The 20,067-nt window shown below is 33.2% G+C and overlaps 1 pseudogene; it reads left to right on the top strand.

The window, feature by feature from the left end:
• Positions 1–19,132: 19,132 nt before the first annotated feature.
• LOC115214611 lies at positions 19,133–19,251 on the top strand (annotated as a pseudogene).
• Positions 19,252–20,067: the final 816 nt, after the last annotated feature.

The following is a 20,067-nucleotide window of genomic DNA, read 5'->3' as shown; positions in this document are numbered from 1 at the left end:
GATCACACAAACCTCTTAACAGTCTAAACTGTCTGCTAAGTTGTCCACAACGGTGTCAGGGGAGAGCGATCTACCTCACCTGGTGCCAAGGTTAAAGCTCACCAGTTTTTCTTGGTTAGGTGGTGATCCAGTTCGCTTCGTATTCTACCGATCACTTAGCTGTGTTTAGTGTCCGACAGGATTGCGTTGATGTCGTTTGCTAATGAAGGCGCATGCATCCAAGTTCAAGCGAGATGTCCTCGTATTCTTTAACTTCTAAAGTAGTGGTTCTAATGTCAGCACGTATTTAAGGGGTTAGAGAGGGCACCCTTGATAATCAGAACGCACGATACTAAATGGTTCGATGAATTGCGATATACTATGATCACTGAAGAGATGTTGTAATACACTACAGTGATCCAAACTGAAAATGAGGCCAAAACAAGCTGCTTTCAGAGCCGCCGCCAAATAATGAAGCGTGACCCTATCGAAATGTTCGGATCATCTAAATTGATCAAGTTCTCTTACTCGCCCCATTTTTATGTATCAGATATGTTTTGCAAGTCGTTGAGCATAGATCTGTTTGGTTTTGTGTGACACAGAAACGTGTCATATTCACGAAAATAATCGTGAAGAAGCGTCAACCTCATAGCTAAAACATTGGCCAAAAAGTTCAACTCTGCATTTAACAAAACTTCAGACATTAAGCTTCCAAAATTTCTCTCCCTCCAATTGTTCGGATCCTTTCTGAGGAGAATCACCACATCATGACTCACAAGACCACATGACTGGCAATTTCTGCAGCTATTTGCATTTAACATCCGCCGACACACACACACACACACGCACGCACACACGCACGCACACACACACACAACACACACACACACACACACACACACACACACGCCTTCCCTCATTTATACTGTTGTGTCTGGGGTGAGTCATTCTCTTTTAGTGCCTTATTGCAACTTCTTCAATAGTTTTTACTAAAAACTATTGCAATGGTTGTAAGACGCAATGAAAATATTAGAAAAATAAAGAAGGAATTGAGTGGAAATTTTACCAGTGTGTGTGTTAAATTATAAGACACTAAAAGACAATGACTCTCCCCAGACACAAGAGAATATGCTTCAACACACGAACTCACATAAAGAATCTTGTCAACCAAATCCCAAAACGAAATATATACATATATATATATATATATCTTGGAGATGCTGTTCTATGCCTGAAAATTTTGCTTCATTTTTCTAAGTGAACATCTATCTGCTTTTCACCTTCGCTTCACACTGTAGGAATTACACAACTGCAGTCAATGCATTTAAAGTAATTCTCAGCCAGTATTGTTTCCGTGCATTTTTAAAGTAAGTATGAATACCATCGCCGTCTTTAGCTGTGTCTTCGAGCATTTCAATGTCAATATGTCCTCGTTGTTTACAACCGTTTGCTCTACTGGTGGGGTCTGAATATTGGGTTGTTCCTCGTGCTCACTCTATGTTCACTCAGTAGGCCCTATCGCTATGTAAACACCCACACATAAATATACACATATAAATGTGTGAATGTGTGTGCGTCTGAATGTTTTTTCTAAGTGTGTGAGCGTGTGTGGCCATAAGAGTTTCACAGCTATGTTGTGAAGTATATATGTATGCAATTTTATCGTCTAACCTACACTTCAAGTAATGGAGATTTATTCACGTTCAAATAAAATATCGCCTCTAGGTACACGAACCTGGATTTCGTTCGATATTTCTTTAATTATATTCATACAAAATATCGTGATTAATGTGTGCCGTACACAGTAGTTGAAGTGAATTCCTGGTCAATATGCATAAAGACAACATTTTAGCTTTCTATTGATAGTTTTTTCCTATTTTGTTACAACTTTAAACGTTTTGAATGCTCTTGGCTATTGCATGTAGGTCGCAGATCACTTCTAGGAATTCTATGAAAAGTAAAATGAAAAAATCCCTACATTTTCTGCATTAAATTTATATAACTCATTGAGCCAAAGTAAAAATCTCGGTCTCCTGCAATCGAGAAACAGTTCCAATACTCGACAGACGTTATTTTACATTGACTGATGTCACTTGTTACTTCTACATGGTTCCAATTTTAGCTTTAAATTATTTCAATAGATTAAAAATTAAATAAAATATTGTGATGTATATGAATTAAATCAATACACACCGTGCTCTCTACTTTCACTTTCCTATATTTCAATAAAATTTGTTATTCAAGGAATCTGTTGGTGCTGGCCTACGTGGACAAAAAACAAAACAAAACAAAAAAACTCCGGGTTAATCTTTGTAAAAAAATTTCATTGATTTCTTTAACCATGATATGTGAAATAATCTAACGTTTCGAAAGTTTGTCTCTTTTCGAGGAGAGAAAGCATATATCAATTTTGGCATTTATTTCAGTACTTTAAACTATATATTTTGATGTCATAAATCCATTCAGTACATTCAAACGTAAACAACACAATAAGTGACAATAGATTGGTAACATTAATAGAATAATTTAGCTACGTTTTCATTCAAATCCTACAGAAACCGTCTTTGTAGTCCATTTCTCGTTAATAATAAAACATCTACCGGTCGAGTAGTGGGTTTAACAAATCATCTTTACCCCATCTTATGTCAAGTTGATGCATTTTTCTTATATTAGTGATTAATACAATGGCAATTTTGTGATTATTGTTGTTTCAACGACTCAAACTTCGTTAAGTGAATATTTTACATTGGCTTAATCTGTTTAAAGAGGACGACGTTCTCCATCATATTTCCATGTGATCTGCTGGCGATTAAGCTGTTATTTCGAGTAAATTGACAGTTGGTGGTACTGTACATATATTCTTCAAAAGCTTTAAATGCTTCAGCTGATTTTCCTATTATTAGTAAACCGCAGACCAATTCTGAACCACCAGACCTGTGCTTTCAGATTTCAGCAATTTCTTTTTATATACTCAGTATTCATGATATAACGTAGCCATGCATATCAAAACAATATAGTGTGCATTTCCGGTGAAAATTGTCGAGTCGGAGATAAGTTTTAATGATAGAAAGTTATTGGTACATGAAATGAAACAAAAGTGCAATACCAATTGTAAATATATCACTGAAGATATGATCTGAACATCGTATACTACACTATATCATATCAATAAAAAAATTATTTATGCGTCTTTTGAAAATTTAACGGGTATAAACGTCTGGTAATCTTATGTTTAATCCATAAAGTTTGTTACGGTTTTACGACTAAAGTTAACAGCAGAACAGAAAATCGAGTGAAAAGCAAGGCCTTATAGAGTCAAGAAATGAAAGATGATTTCAGAACACAGACACGTAATCTTTGTCTGTCTGTCTCTGTCTCTCTTACACACACAAACATGTACAAACACACACATACATGCACACACACACACACACACACAACACACACACACACAGACACACACACACACACACACACACACACAACTATATACGTATGTGTACATTATCGATATTTGACAATAATGTTATGTAAGTGAGTCAAGGACCAAGAGATTCTAGCATTAAACTTAAAAAGCTATTTAGAAATCACAAATTACTACTTTATATAGAGAAAAATTACAAATTTCTTCTTTGGAAATCGTCGATCAATGACACTATTGTTGAGTCGCGTGATAAGCAACAAACCTGTTAAGTGGATAGGTAATCATACAACCACATATAAGCAAACACGTATATTCTTTCATGTATGGTAAATCATTTTTCTGCTCTCTTCAATTTTGCTCTTTATTATTTTTTTAGTTCATTGATTCCTTTTGTTGTAAGATTCAATTTGAAACATATCAGTTTAATACGTAAAATAATTCTATTATGTCTTAGTTGATTATTTGTGTGGACGAATCTAATTTTTACTTGAGATTTCAACATACGGTTACAGTGCAATGATGCATTTTAAAATTATATATCCATGTCTCTCTTAGTATGTCTTTTCTCTATCTATATTATATGGTTTATTTTAAAACTTTTTTTTATCATTTTTCTTAAAGAATAGATTTTATTGATAGTAGAGTATTTCTTTTGGCACTAGATTTCAACATGTGGAGACGTTGTTCGCTGTGTATTTATAATTGCCAGGGGGCATAAATCTGAGACTATAGTCTTACTATAGTGTATATCTATTGGAGCGGTGTAGTGTTTCACTGACGCTACGTGCGTACCAAGGCGGCGAGCTGGCAGAAACTTTAGCACGCCGGGTGAAATGCGTAGCCGTATTTCGCCTGCCGTTACATTCTGAGTTCAAATTTTGCCGAGGTCGACTTTGCCTTCCATCCTTTCGGGCTCGATAAATTAAGTACCAGTTACGCACTGGAGGTCGACGTAATCGACTTAATCCCTTTTTCTGTCTTTGTTTGTCCCCTCTATGTTTAGCCCTTTGTGAGCAATAAAGAAATATATTGTCTACATCTTTTGGAGCGGTGTTGTCCTTCGCTGACATTGCGTGCGTTACAAGGCGGCGAGCTGGCAGAAACGTTAGCACGCCCGGTGAAATACTTACCGGTATTTCGTTTGTCTTTACATTCTGCGTTCAAATTCCGCCGAGGTCGACTTTTCCTTTCATCATTTCGGAGTCGATAAATTAAATACCAGTCGTGTACTGGGGTCAATTTAATCGACTGGCCCTCTCCCCAAACGTTTCGAGCCATGTGCCTCGAGTACAAAAGGATACTGCGTGTGCACCTGAATACAAGGATTAATTCGCCATATATGCAAATCAGATTTTTCAACTTATTTAAATCCCTAAATGTCGGAAGAATATACTATGCAGAAGAAAGATAACATTGGGATGCCGAAATCCGATGGAGTGCATCAAAGAAAATCGAAACCGCTTACGAGTGATTATAATGTTCTTCCCACGGGAAGACTGTATGGTTATATTTTTAGATTAGTCGACTGTATCGAATTTCATGTACTGTCGGATAAATTTTGCGCATAGATGCATGCGTATGTATGCGTGTATATAAATATGCGTTTATATATAATTTATACATATACTCAAACACAAACAAACTTATGCGCATACCTATGTACGCACGCTTATATAGACACAGGCATACATGCAAAGACACATACAAAGGAGCACACACACACACACACACACACACACACACCACACACACACACACATATTATATATATATATATATATATATACGCGCATAAAGAATCATGTCATCACACCATGTTTGGTCTCATATTTCTTAGTAGTAAAACTATAAACACGTCCATTTTCTATTTGTTATGAAATATTAGATTAATATTAGATTTTCGGCGCTTATATTTTATTAACCTTGGTCCTCCACCATCATGAGTTCAATACAAAAGCCATGTCTATATGATTGTTTATTGATTTGTTATCGCTAAAATAATTATCAGTAATATATTGGAATTGATTTAGTTGACTACATGTATTTTCTACCAAAGTTCGTATTGGGTTTTTGTTAGAAAGAAATCGATATTGTGTTTTGTGTCATACGCATTAAACATTTATTGGAAAATATATGGATGGGCTCATCGATAACACATATCGCCACGTTGGCTATTCTTGTAAATATGTGTCCTAACGGTAATATATTAAAACTATATAAAACATTAATAAAAGCCAAAGCTGTAAATTCTGCAGGGCCGTAGATAAGATACCAGTATATTCAATCATTGATCCATGTTCTAATCTTGGTTGGAGCAAGTTACTTTACTCACAATGTAAGATTATTCAATAGTTTCCCTTTTACAACAGTGGCAGAGATGGAAAATCATTGATCATACGTTAACCAAAGAAGCCATCGAATTCAGTGTTAATTTAACATCTGATTGGCTCAATCGATGGAGAATCGTACAAAATTCGTTGAGGTTTATTGATATGACTCTTCACGTTTTCAGTTAAGGTTCCACTGGCTTAAGCTTTGTCTTTCTCCAATTCTTTGTAAATATTATAAAGTAGCAATTAAATAATCGGGTTGATATAACCAATTTTACCGCTCTCCAAAATTCGGAAACTTTGAGTCTATGTCAGAAATCAGTATCAAATCACCCTGAAGATGATTTTACCCTCCATCTCTCATGAGACAATAAACTAACAAAGCAGTCAGGTACTAAGATTAAGTCATTGGCTTTTTATTATTCCCAACTTTAAAAAAAATATATATTACTAACTAGCATTATAGATTATTTAAATGAGTTGCACGCTTACAATATTGCTTCAAATGTTGGCACGAGATCAGCAGTTTCGGTGTAGGTGATAAGTCGGTTACATCTACCCCAGTACTTAAGAACGAGAGTCAAAATCAATTTCGCTGGCATTCGAACACAGAACGTAAAGTCGTAAAGATTCTGCCAGTTCACTTCCCTGCCTAATATGAGAGACGGGGGATTTCCAGAATGAGTAGAGTGCTTTGCAAAATACTGGGAGTTATGTACATGATGTGTTCAAATACTGTAATATGCAGATAACATAAAATACCTTATAAAATAAATTAGTACGTATCTATATTATTATCAATATTTTCTCAGAAAATATGCATCATAGTAATTTGAATAAGAATTCATGTGATATTAACAAATAAATATCAAGAGAAACCTATTTGAACTTGAACGCTCTCTTCTGATGATATAATCACACATTTGTACAGTAAATACTTTGTGGTGAGGCAGATACATTTATTTGGATAAGAAAAGAGAAGAGAAGGTTATATTATATTCAAGATTGCAGCTAAACTATCAGACGTACACTTTCGATTTGGAAGTCTTCGGGCTTTCAGTACCCCAAAGTTTTGCCGTGTCAATGAATATACACTGATGGAAGCAATGGCAGTTGTAGAATAGCATCACGAAAACGCAGTTTAGTGTTTATGCTTCACGATCAGGTGTTGGAAGTCTCTATAATAATGTATATTTATACTAAAAAACATTGTGTGTCCAAATGTGCCGAACATAAATAATATCAGCTAACGAAAATATCTAGTAATGTAATGTTCAATCTATAGTTTCGAATGAAATAATACTATTTTCATATTCATTTATTTAAGGTATTTGAATTTAACTAAGGTATAAAATATTCTATCAGAATTTTATCCTCTTAATACATTTAGCCGACAATCGAGCTACTGAATTTGAGAGAGTCATCATATTATACCAATGCATTAACTGCATATATCAATGAAAACAAACCAAAATATGCTGCTAGTCACAGGAAAAATTAATTTTTGATAAAGTTTGCCAAAAAAAAAAAAGGCTGAAATTTGCTTCGTCGTTACTCAATGAACCAACATCTTCCCGGTTTCTCTAAGATATTGGCTCATTGTCACAACTTTTCAACTTAAAAGCCTAACTACTACGATTTTTCTCCAGTTATTGTCAAAGAAACCTTTCACTAGGGATTGTATAATGCATTCTAGTTTTTATCTCATTGGATGTTGGTATAATTTATTCCCGTATTAGCAATGTTGCTAAGGATCTAGGAAACGAACCAGATCATAAGATACACCCACTGATTGTTCAGCCGAATGCACAAATGATACACAAATGTACTCTGAAAGCTCTGAGCATGACATTGCAGACCTCAAATACAAGAGCTGTGACAGTATTGTTGTCAGTTGACTTAAATTAGGCCGTACCAAAAAATTGTTAGAAATTGGAGAGAGAACATTCGGAGAGAACTAACGGAAATGGCACAGAGGAACTACTTCCGATTGCTACATTAAAACCGCTAAGAAACAAATTGATATCGACGCTGTTCTTCTATTTGCAATATCGATAAATAATACATTATTGACAGTGAAGATCGGTATGGTCTACGACACTAACTAGGCGTTTCTATGAAAAAGACATACGTGCATGATAAGAGACGTTGTAATGTTTCTGAAAGAAACAGTTCATTATATTGTCATATGTTAAGCTTGCTTGGAATCTGAGGTTTACTGACATAGTAACCGACATAGTTACCATAGATAAAAATAAAGGTAACTTTATGTCAGTAAAGTATGCTGGTAGAAAATACTTCAGAAGTAATTGATAAGAAGTTTACGCAATAATATTCGGGGGTCCACTTATCCCAATAAAACTGCTCAATCACTTTAAGAGATTTCAGTTTTCATTGTCATACAAGTCAATATATTTCAGGGGCAAATAATGACAATTGTTGGACTGCATTTGAAGAAATCATACTTTCCTTTTGACATAATTTTTTGTACGGTGCCCCAAAGTAGGAGGCCTCTGTTATTCCGATATTTTGTAGACGGAAGGGTAGCTTGCAGCTAAACAAGAATGTATGGTGAGTTGCAGGCAAGGGAATGTTCGGGTTCTTTGCATTTCTTAATGTTTTTATCTCTGAATATATTGCAGACATTCCTGTTTCCACAAATCATAAGACAATTTTTCACTGGGTTATTTACCTTCCGACGCTCACTTTTCTTTTCAATTCTCATGTTATTTCAAGTAAAAAATACTATAGGTTTCAATTTTTGTTACAATGCCAGGAATTTGGGAAGAGTTGATACGTCGATTAAACCGACTCCAGTATAAACTGGTACCACTTTTATCGAGCCTAAGGGGTGAAATGCAATATTGACTATGCGGAATTTGAACTAACTACGTAAAGACGGACGAAATGCCGCTAAGCATTATTCCCGGCGTGCTAAAGATTCTGCCATCTCATCTCGTCGCCTTAAAGAACGAAATAATATTAAGAATAAAAGATATTATTTAATGTTGAGCAATTGTTTCAAATGAAATAGAACCTATTCCATATTTACTTGATCGTGTCTGCTTCTTCAATGTACATGAAAAATATATAAATCATTTCCACGATGGAATTAAAAAAAAATATGTGTACATATTCATTTTTCCTGTCTTTTTAGGAATATGGATTTACTAGAAGGAGAGGATTCTCACTCCACCTATTGCCACCCCTTTTAGTCGCCTCTTACGCCACGCGAGGTATGGAATGCCTGGTGTGTATTGCTGTCGCTATCCACTCCTAAAAAAATGAGTAATAGGCCTGTATATATAAAAAATGTGTACATATATCAATATATGAGAACATTGCTATAACACAGTGCATTACATTGTAGGCGTTCCTCAATGTTATAGAAAATAATTTCACTTGTTACGTTGAAAATAAATTTAAGACAATCCGAGTGTCTGTTTAAATCGAATATACATTCACTAAGTGTTATTCGGACCGATTATAGCTAGATTGGCTAAAAAAAAAAAACATCAGAAAAATGAATCAAAATGGCATGTGCTCTTTGTAGAAGACAAGTGATACATGTCTTTACTTTTTATAACGATTGTAGGATCGACGATAACTCGACACATTAGGATAGAAGATTCTGGAACACGGATGTCTCGACATGATTGTGTCTCCTTATATACGGTGCAAACAAATATTTTATGCCGATAAGTAGCGATCAGCAAACATTTTGTTCGCTGATAGTATGAATGCAGCCCAGCAACTTTGCGAGGCTAAACGGTTCGGGGTATTTTTGGTTGATGAAGCACAACACGTTGAAACACCGGTGTCCCAGAATCCACTGCGTCAATGAGTCGAGAGTGTTGAGCACTCAATCTTAAGTAAAGAAAGATTCCTTGACGAACATTGCACTGGTTATCATATGTATTGCCTCAATCTTCTTAGACGTATAAGAATAAGTCCTGGGGTTGATTTGTTCGTCTAAAGGCAATGCCCCAGCATGGCTGCATTCAAATCACTGAAACAAGTAAAAGAATAATGAAATATATGTATATATATATATACATAAAAGCACTTACAGCATCATGTGCTCTCATTTATATGCTTAAATTAGATATATAATCTATAAATTAATAGTGAAGGATATTGTGAACTGATATATATAGCACAACATTAATTAGTCAAGAAGTGCAACATATCTATGAGAGAAATTTTTAACTTCTTGCACCAAAGGAATTCTTTTCAAAAATAAAGCAAGAGATGTTTTAAACTAAAATATCTTCAATAAAAACAATTTCCGACCATTTATTGCCAGGTATTCAGCTGGTATACACACACACACACACACACACACACACACACACACACACACACACACACACACACACAGATAAAGGCATAAACATATAAACACACGTACACGTACACACACACACTATGATTTAAACAAATAAGAGTTATGAGATATAACTCTGGGACCTACGTACAGGTATATAAAATACCATATAACAGATTATTTATTAAATCTATCTTTATTCTACTTCTCTAGAGCGTGATTGAGTTACTTTCAATGAAACCTGTCATATATTTGATATCCCTTCATTTGGATGTATACATACATACATACATACATACATACATACATACATACATACATACATACATACATATATATATATATATATATATACATACATATAAATGCATGTATTTGTACTGAATCATTAGTCGTAATTAAAGTACGTTTGTCATTTTGTTAGATCGAAATTTAGACTCCCCACTAACCTCCGAATCCCATATCACCTATCTATTATTTCCAGCAATATATATTCATTAGGATAAATGATAATAATCTTTCTCAACTATATATCAAATATTTGATCCTAATAGGTATAAAACAAAACTTTAGTTTCTAGGGAAACAAACTTTTACTATAAATTAAAAACAGAATCTTATGGGAATTATCACAGCAAATAGCAGTCAAAGAAAATCTCAGATTCAAACACATTGATATACATTTGGGAATAGTTTCGGGCAAGGGCTTCCAGAAGAAAAAACTGTGAGTAAGTATGACTATAGAACGTCTATATATACATACATACATATATACACATCCGTACATATATATATATGTATATATATATATATATATATATAATATATATATATATATATAGATATATGCATATATATGTATGTATATATACGTATGTATATATATATATATATATGTATGTATATATATATGCGTATATGTATATGTATGTATACATATACATATATATGTATGCATGTATATATATATATGTGCATGTATATATTTATGTATGTACTAGTTTCTGGTGTTTCAACCTCATAAAAAACAAAAATACATAGGAAGAGGCAAGTACACAGGTAGCTATACATAGTTAAATTTGCATAAATATTATACGCTATTGATATTTTTGTGAAATTATTTTTGCTTACATACAATTGAAATAAAGAAAGAATTTATCTGTTATTTGGGATTTCTCTTCACACCACATTCATTTTTTTAACAGAAACAAATACCACTGACCTTTTTGAATTCTTTCCACTATGTTTTTTTTTTCTTTTTAAATCTCAAGTTTGCAAGTTGCACTAAGTCACGGATTTGCTAAATATTTTTGAAGGCGAAATTGTTTAGAATTTATCGTTGGAGAGTAAAGAAATAACTACTGTGTTTAATGAGTTCAAATCAATGTTGAAAGACATTTAGATGTCTCTCCGTAGATACAAAGTTAAAATCGTCGTTATTTCCTGAAATATTAATGAAAATGTAATTTTATTTAACTTTTGAAATTATCTCCCTATACGCTTCAATGATTCTAACCGTTTCCGCTAGTTTTATTTTCCGTTTTTCTTCTTTCACTTTGAAGATAATTTTAATAAAATAATTGTTTATCGTGATAACATTTAGCTCGTCATATTGATTTACAAGAACGTGTGTACGTGTCTAAAAAGTACAATGCAAAGACTTCGGTGAAATAATAGATGTAAAGAGGCAATAGTTCCTGATAAAAATTGTGTATTAAAACATATATCTCTCGAAATGTAATTTTACATATCGTAAAGCCGAGATTTACATTTCCCATTGCTAAACCCAGTCTGAACAATGAAAGAGAAATAATACATTTAAAAAAGAATATTCTGAAAGCAATGAGTAATAAAGAAATCATTCGAATGGACATACTTTTATAGACAAATTCAGATAAATAAGATATTTTATTATGTATAAAGAAATAGAAAATAAGAATATTGCTGTGCTTATATATAAAAATGAAAAAAAAAAGTAAATAGAAATAACAGTACAATTCAATCATATTAACTAAATGTATCTGCGACAATTCACGAATCATTCAAGCTCAGATATTTGAATATATATGCAAGAACGAAAGAACGAAGGAATGGTAGAAAGAATGAATGAAAGAAAGAAGGAAACAAAAAGCAAAAGAAAGACAAATTGACAGAATGCTTGAATGAGAAAAGGTAGCGGAATGCGTCACTACGAAGAACATCTCCTATTCTTGGAACCCGTTTTAAATTAGCTTTTCCTTTATAAGTGACTGTAGTATAATGAAAAACTACCTGCAACGCGACATAGAAGAAATGGCTAAACAGAAAACAAATAGGTAAACAGGAAACAGAGATGGAATTGTCGAGTATGAATCTTTACATCGGAAATATTTCTACAGCTGGTCTACTTTATGAATACTACGCAAGAAATTTTCTAATTTATGCAAAGATTACTCAGGATGTAGTATCCGATTCTACATTAAACAGAGACGACAATTCACTTTCTTCCTAGCGTTATCGTGCTTTAAAAACATATAACGACAAACATAAATCATTTTATATTTAAAGTACTGTCTTTATTTGCCTAAACCCCCAAATATGTTCCGAAAATCCAGTAGCATATCTATTGATTCGGTTGAACACCGGCGGTTGGATGTGCAAATAAAAGCATATCTTAAATATATTACCTATTGTCACGATATACCAAATGGCGAGACAGATCTGAATAATCTGAGTTGGTACGATTTTTCCAGAAATTACTCCTATTTTTGGCTCTTCTATCACAAGAAATTTTTATTTGTTATATTAATGAAGTGGTGATATTTTGGCAACAGGAAAAACAGAATTTAACAAAATTTCTACAAATAACCTTTTAATACCTATGACTTCTTAAAAATGAACTGGGACTTTCTTATGAAACTCTTTCGTCATTCATTCCAGCATCGAACATTGAAGGTTTGATAATATCACTAAATTTTCCTGTTTCTATTTCTACGTTTGTAAGCTTTAGGGCTGTTATATTTATTGTATTCTATAGAAAAACCTGCTACGATTAAATCATTTAATAAAGAAATGTGATATTGTTATATATGAAATTTTTGTAAAAGCATCTGTATCGGAAGATAAATATATTTCTGCTAATATTGGAGAGGAAACTGCGAGGAAATATCATGAATGATTATTAGATACCATATATATATATATATATATATATGCATCTATGTATTTATGTATTTGTATATGTATATAGTGAGAATTTACAAAAAACAAAATACGAAGACGGGTGTGTAAACAACAAGCAGATATATAAATTTAACGCTCGGGAAGTGAGAAAGTCTTTTACGTTTCGGACCTACGCTCTTCGTATGCATATAGACGGAACCTATCAGCAGGTTTATGATGAGATGAAAAATTAATAGCATCTAAGCGTAATGTTATATCTAAAATATTACCATTTTCAAACTTGCTCTGAACAGAAATTTATACATAGAATTCATTGAAGTTTGAGATAGTAGCTTCTGGTAAATGTATTTACATTACCCACCTTCATACTTCGTGAGAGTAATAACCGATTCGTCTCATTATATACCTCTGTCAAACAGCAGGAAACGTTGTATACAACAACTTTAGAACATAAATAATGTTTTCATACATTCCAATCTCCTCATGCATAACCATTAAAAATTCTCATTTTTATACAGGTACAGAACCGAAAAAATAGATAAAAAACAAGAGGCACTTACTTAGTAATGAGGGGAACGATCATGGTGTCTGAGGTTTTAAGGATCACAATTTCTCCCTATTCCTCACCCTCTAGTACTAACGTATATCTTTCTTCACCCCTACACACCTAATAATACTATAAAAAGAGACAAAATTCCTGAAAACGTTCAATCTCACGACTCCACTAGAGTGGACGCAAGCGCTAATATATGATAAATATGATTTATAAAACATGTGACATATTAATAATATCTGTAAACATAAAACTGTCCAGATTTCTGAGTACCTTATTTCTCGTAATATATAATATATGTACTTTATCTGCAAACCTTCTAATATATATATATATATATATATATATATATGTAGGTGTGTGTGTGTGTGTGTGTGTTTATTAGAAAATGTCTGGTTTATCATTCACTCGTTTCTGGAATTCCTGAAATGTTTAAGAAATATAATGCTTCATAATATATTAAATAAAATTTTTTAAACAATTTCTTCCGAGGAGCGGTTGAGAGCAAGAACCTCTAAGCAGCAAAGAAGAGAAGCGTCGTATAAAAGAAAACAAAAACTATCTTTATTCAGTTTTCAAATTCTGGTTTCCAGAAATTTTGAATCCATACATACGCACATTCAAATTCCACATGAAAACAAACACATACACGAGCGCACACACACACACTTTCTCTCCCTCTCTCTCTTATTCACACAAACGCATTAACACTCAAACATAAATATATATATATAAATACATATATATATATGCATATATATAAATATATATATGTATAAGTGTATATATATTATATATATATAACTAATTTATAGACGAACCACCATTCCACAAATCAGTCAATGAAGAACCCGTCCAAAAAACCATGCTGTAAGACATATACCATACAACATACTAATCTAAAATTTTAATAATATAAAATATTGAACAGTAAGATTATTACAGTCATATAATATATAAAAGCAAATACTTTTTAAAAATAACAGCGAATACCATGTAAATAAACATTCATCATAAAAATATTAATCTAAAATCAAATAAAGTATAAATTGAACAATAAAAATTAATACAATAATACAATGTATAAAAGTAAGTGCTTGTACATTTACTACACGCGTTTCGTGGCTGAATTGAGACTATACAAAATCATATAAGAAACCATATCCAAGTTCATTAGAACGGGAAAATGATTTTACTCCTAAAAGCAGTCACTCCTGAGACCAAATTCCTAAAAAACCTAAAAACTAAAATTTTAACTTAGCTCATACTATGATAAGGAATATATGATAATAAAATAATTATTGGAAAATAATAAGGAATAAAAATATATATATATATAAAGAAACAAAACCTGTAATGTAATCCCTAAGTTAAAGACATTAATAGTATTAAAAGTTACGAATAAAAAAATTCAAATAGAGTATTAATCTGAACATGTTTAATTCATTATGGAGAATGTAAATAAATGGAAATACGTGTTAGTGTATAAAGTTAATAAAAGACGTATATCAATATTGTTTAGAATAAATTTAAAAAAACATGAATATCTGCCGGCGAAAAAAGTTTAATTTAGCATTTATACTGAAAACTGACGTGATAAATATGGCACCCATTACCCATAGAGAAATACGTATTATATTTACTATAATAATAACGAGCAGGTGTCACCATGACAACTTTATTTGTCATGGTTAATGGGATGATCACACGCTACACACGTTCCTTCCAAGCACTGTTGTAAAAAACAGAAGTGAACTAGAACGTTAAATCCTAGTGCAATTACACAGCAGTGTTCATGCTTCATCTGTGCCCAGCGGTTTCACTTCGTTACCATGGCAACAGTCCGGATACTCAGTGATCCGATCTCATACATGTATATATATATATATAAGGAAAATAAGATAAGGTAGAAAATGCTGAAATAATTACATCGGGAAGAACATTTTTAGCACTGGTTTCATGAAAAGCAATTAAATTGTGGAAAAACTAAATGAAATATTTCCATGGTTGTCTTCTTCTTCTTCTTCTTCTTCTTCTTCTTCTTCTTCTTCTTCTCCTCCCCCTCCTCCTCCAACCCCGCCGCTGCCGCTTCCCTCTTCAACCACTACTTCTGCTTAAACAATCAAAACCAAGAACTCATATCAAATATTACGACTGCTACTACATGCTACCTAGGACAAGAGTAAAAACGAGAGACAGAGACAGGCAGGAAGAGGAAAATGTCCCTTGCATTTGAAAACTATGGAGATATAAAAAAAAATTAATTAAATTGTTCCATAATTTAATTGTTTTTCATGTTTTACTCTAAGTTGAAAAAAATCGCAATGACGGAAACCAGTACTAAAATGTTCTTCATGATAAAATTATTTTAGCATTTTTTACCTTGTCTTATTTTCCCTATACATATCAACTCGTGTGTTCCTTTTCAACCTTCTGCTCACACATATCTATCTATCTATCTATCTATCTATCTATCTATCTATCTATCTATCTATCTATCTATCTATCTATCTATCTATCTATCTATCTATCTATCTGTCGATCTATTTATCTATCTATCTATCTATCTATCTGTCGATATATCCATCTATCAATCTACCTATCTATCTATCTATCTATTTATCTATCTATCTATCTATCTATCTATCTATCTATCTATCTATCTCTATATATGTATATATATATATATATATATATATATATATATGGTATTGTTTGTATGAATATATATATACATAACGAGAGAGAGACAGAAGGAGAAACAGACAGACAAAGAAAGAGAATTAGAGTTATATTCGCATTACAAATGGGAGAAAATCTAAAATCAATGACAAATTACGAGAGAAGCAAGTTGAGAGTTATCAGATTTAAGTTGCTGATAGTAGGTTTTGTGCGCTGAATTGTCGGTTTTCACGCAGGCAATTTCGTATCCTACATTTATATTGAAACAAACGAATTATATACATATTCTTTTGTTTATATGTGGATAGATGCATTACATACGGTAGAGATAGTCGGAAATTTTCAGTCAGATGTAAAATAGATGTGTTGTTAAATCTCTGTTGGTATGATATTATTTCATTGGAACAGCTCATAAATATAAATATTGTATAGATTTTAAATTATCAAACCGTATCGTATAAAGACATGTGACTTTTAAAACACCATAGTGCGTTTATGTTATTAGTCATATACATTAGAGTACTGGATTAGCACACAAACATACACACACACAAACACACAGACAGGCATACGTTCTTTAGGCTGTGAATCTGAATTTGTAAGTTACTGCATTAGAGGTTTTTTCCATCGATACAGGTGGTTTTAAAACTTCGATATATTCCAATTTAAGGAGGTTAGAAAAAGGCCCTCAAGGTTTTCGATTAAGATAGCTAAGAGACTATCATTTTCCCCTTGCGGTTTGCTGCTGAATGCAATGCATTATTCGGTATGCAAGTTTATACATCCATATGTATGAGGGTATGTATCAGCGTTTATAAACATGTGTGTGCGCGTACACACACATACAAACATACACACTGCGTAGAGCATAGGGATCATAGTGAAGTCGCATATTTCAGTGGTTAGATCGTCGAGCTCTCAAACATGGGTAGTGATTTCGATTTCTGGATGTGCGTTGTGTTCTTAAGCAAGACACTTCATTTCACGTTGCTCCAGTTCACTCAGCTGTGAAAATGAGATACGAAGTCACAACTACTAAGCTATGTTGGCCTTTGCCTTTTCTCTGGATAGCATCAGTGGCGTGGAGAGGCAGAGTTGATATGTTGGTCTTCCATATACAACCTTACTCGGATTTGTGCCTTGGAAGGGAACGTCCTAGGCGCAATCTTATGGTCAGTCTTTACATATATACATATATATACACATACATGCATACATACATACGTACATACATACATACTTATATATAAAGTAAATCCTTTGTTATTACAAAGAGATACAATAAGATGATTGCAGAGCAGTAACACGGATGGTTGCAATGTAATTGAGATTGCACCTGAAAATCCCTTAGGCATAAATGTTAACGTGTAAAAATATATCTATATGTATGCACACATACGCACACACACACACACGCACACATACACACACAAATGTATTTCTTTATCATATATGCCTTCTACTATGTATCTTAGATGATCACTTTAGAAATTTCAGAGTAATACGTTTTAATGACTGTAAACCTAAAAAAGGTTTTTAAGGCGTACAAGTGTTCAGCTTTGTTTGTGAAAGAATCCAGTTTTGATTCTCATTAAAAACGAGGTTATATAGATCAGAATATTTTGAACAACTTCCTTCTTTTCTATCCTTCTAATTTCTCACCTTCTCTCTCCCCGTACACACACACATACACACACACACACACACACACACACACATATATATATAAATATATATATATATATATATATATATCTTAGCACTCCACGATATTTCTATTCAATAATTCCTACGACCTGTACAATATGGCTGCGCTTTTGACACTCTTCCCAGACTGTTCAGCACATGCTCATTTAAACTAACTAGTATAGTTCACTTAGCTAATTATGGGGGTGTACATATACGCAACACACAGATGGAAAGTAATAAGAGACGTTTGATATTATACTAGTTCAGATATAACAGTATGATGAGTTGTACGTCATATCAAAAACACTGACAGAAAATATTTCCATACTTCATACAATACTCCATAGATAATAGAGCAGTGGTTATAGAAACAATGCTACGATTAACATACAAACTACACACCTTACTAATTAAAATCTGATGAAGCACAACACGTTCACTGGTACATATTCATAAGCTACTCATTGTAAAAATGAGATGACCGAAGCCCAAATCACTTAAACTTGAAGTATGGTATTATTGTTCCTCACAAAAAATAAGTGCCTGAGGCTCGGATCTCGGATATATGAACATATTTAATAAAAAAGAATTATGACACAGCCACACACAGACACGCACGCACACATGCACACATACACACACATATATTCCAATACAACAGTTTTCCAAGCTGTTTTAGGAAGTGTGGTGGAATGCATTGGATGTGTTTCTTGTTTTAAATGCATGGTTAGTCTGTGAGTGAGGGTTGTACTTGTCTGACCAATGTAAGAGTTGAAACTTGAAGTTTGCAACTTACTTTTACTAACCAAATTATACATTATATCAGTCCTTTTTAGATTCTTTTAGAGTCTGTATGCATGAGATGTGTTGTTAAAGGTGAAGTTTTAACCGTATTGTTTTTGTAATATATTTCTAGTGTTTACTTATGGTTTGGTTGGACGAAAATTGCGTTCCCTTTTAAGAGATGTGTACAAATAATAAAACGTCGCTTATGGCCGTTTCACGTTGAATACACTGTTTCTCATCCGATCACCAAAGTTAAGCAACGTCTAGCTTAGTAAGTATTTAGATGGGTGACCACTTGGGAAGCCTAGGAACTGTAAGCAAACCACACTTTAAGCAGTTAGCTGTCAGAATCGTTAGCATGCAAGGCAAATACTTAGCGGCCTTTCGTTCTTCCTCACGTACTGTGTTCAAATTCCGTCGAGGTCAGCTATGTCATTCATCCTTTCAGGATCGATGAAATAAGTACTAGTTATTCATTGGGGTCGATATAACCAAGGCGCACCCTTCCCCATGATTGCAGGCCTTGTGCCGATAGTAGAAAGGATGATTTGTACTATTGTGTGCAGCTGGTTTGTTTTTAATTGATATATTATATTTGGCGATTAATATGTGTACTTTCAATAGCAATACAGTCTAGTGAAGGTGTAGAGTTGTGTTTGTATATATATTCATCACTAATTTGCTCTACAAGTCCATTTAAATATCTCTTAATTTTCTGTGGACTTTTTTCTGGTGTACTCTCTCCCCAATAGAAGTGATCTTAATTCACCTCTAAAAAAAAGAATAACACCAACAACAAGTGTTTCAATTTTTGTAGAATACTCTACAGATGTAGACGATTGAGAATGAAAGCAATAATACTATCATAGCAAATTTCGACGAATAGCATACAACTCGCAGACATTTCAAATGCAAATCGCATAATGTACAACTCTAAAGGTCGAACGGATAACTTTTGGCGGGAAGTCCTAGATAAACAGTAGCTTCCCATTATAAAAGTTACTGCACCGAAGTCAGAACCACTTTTATATTCAAAATAGAAAGCTGCAATTACTTAACAAGTGTTATGGATTGCAGAATCCTTAGAGAGTCTTACTGAATACCTCGTAGTATTTTGGTGCATCTTGTCAAAAGTT

The sequence above is a fragment of the Octopus sinensis genome, linkage group LG7 (genome assembly GCF_006345805.1).
Source record: "Octopus sinensis linkage group LG7, ASM634580v1, whole genome shotgun sequence".
Lineage (NCBI taxonomy): Eukaryota > Metazoa > Mollusca > Cephalopoda > Octopoda > Octopodidae > Octopus > Octopus sinensis.
The sequence above is the reverse complement of the archived record's forward strand: the minus strand, read 5'-3'. Positions and strand labels throughout refer to the sequence as shown.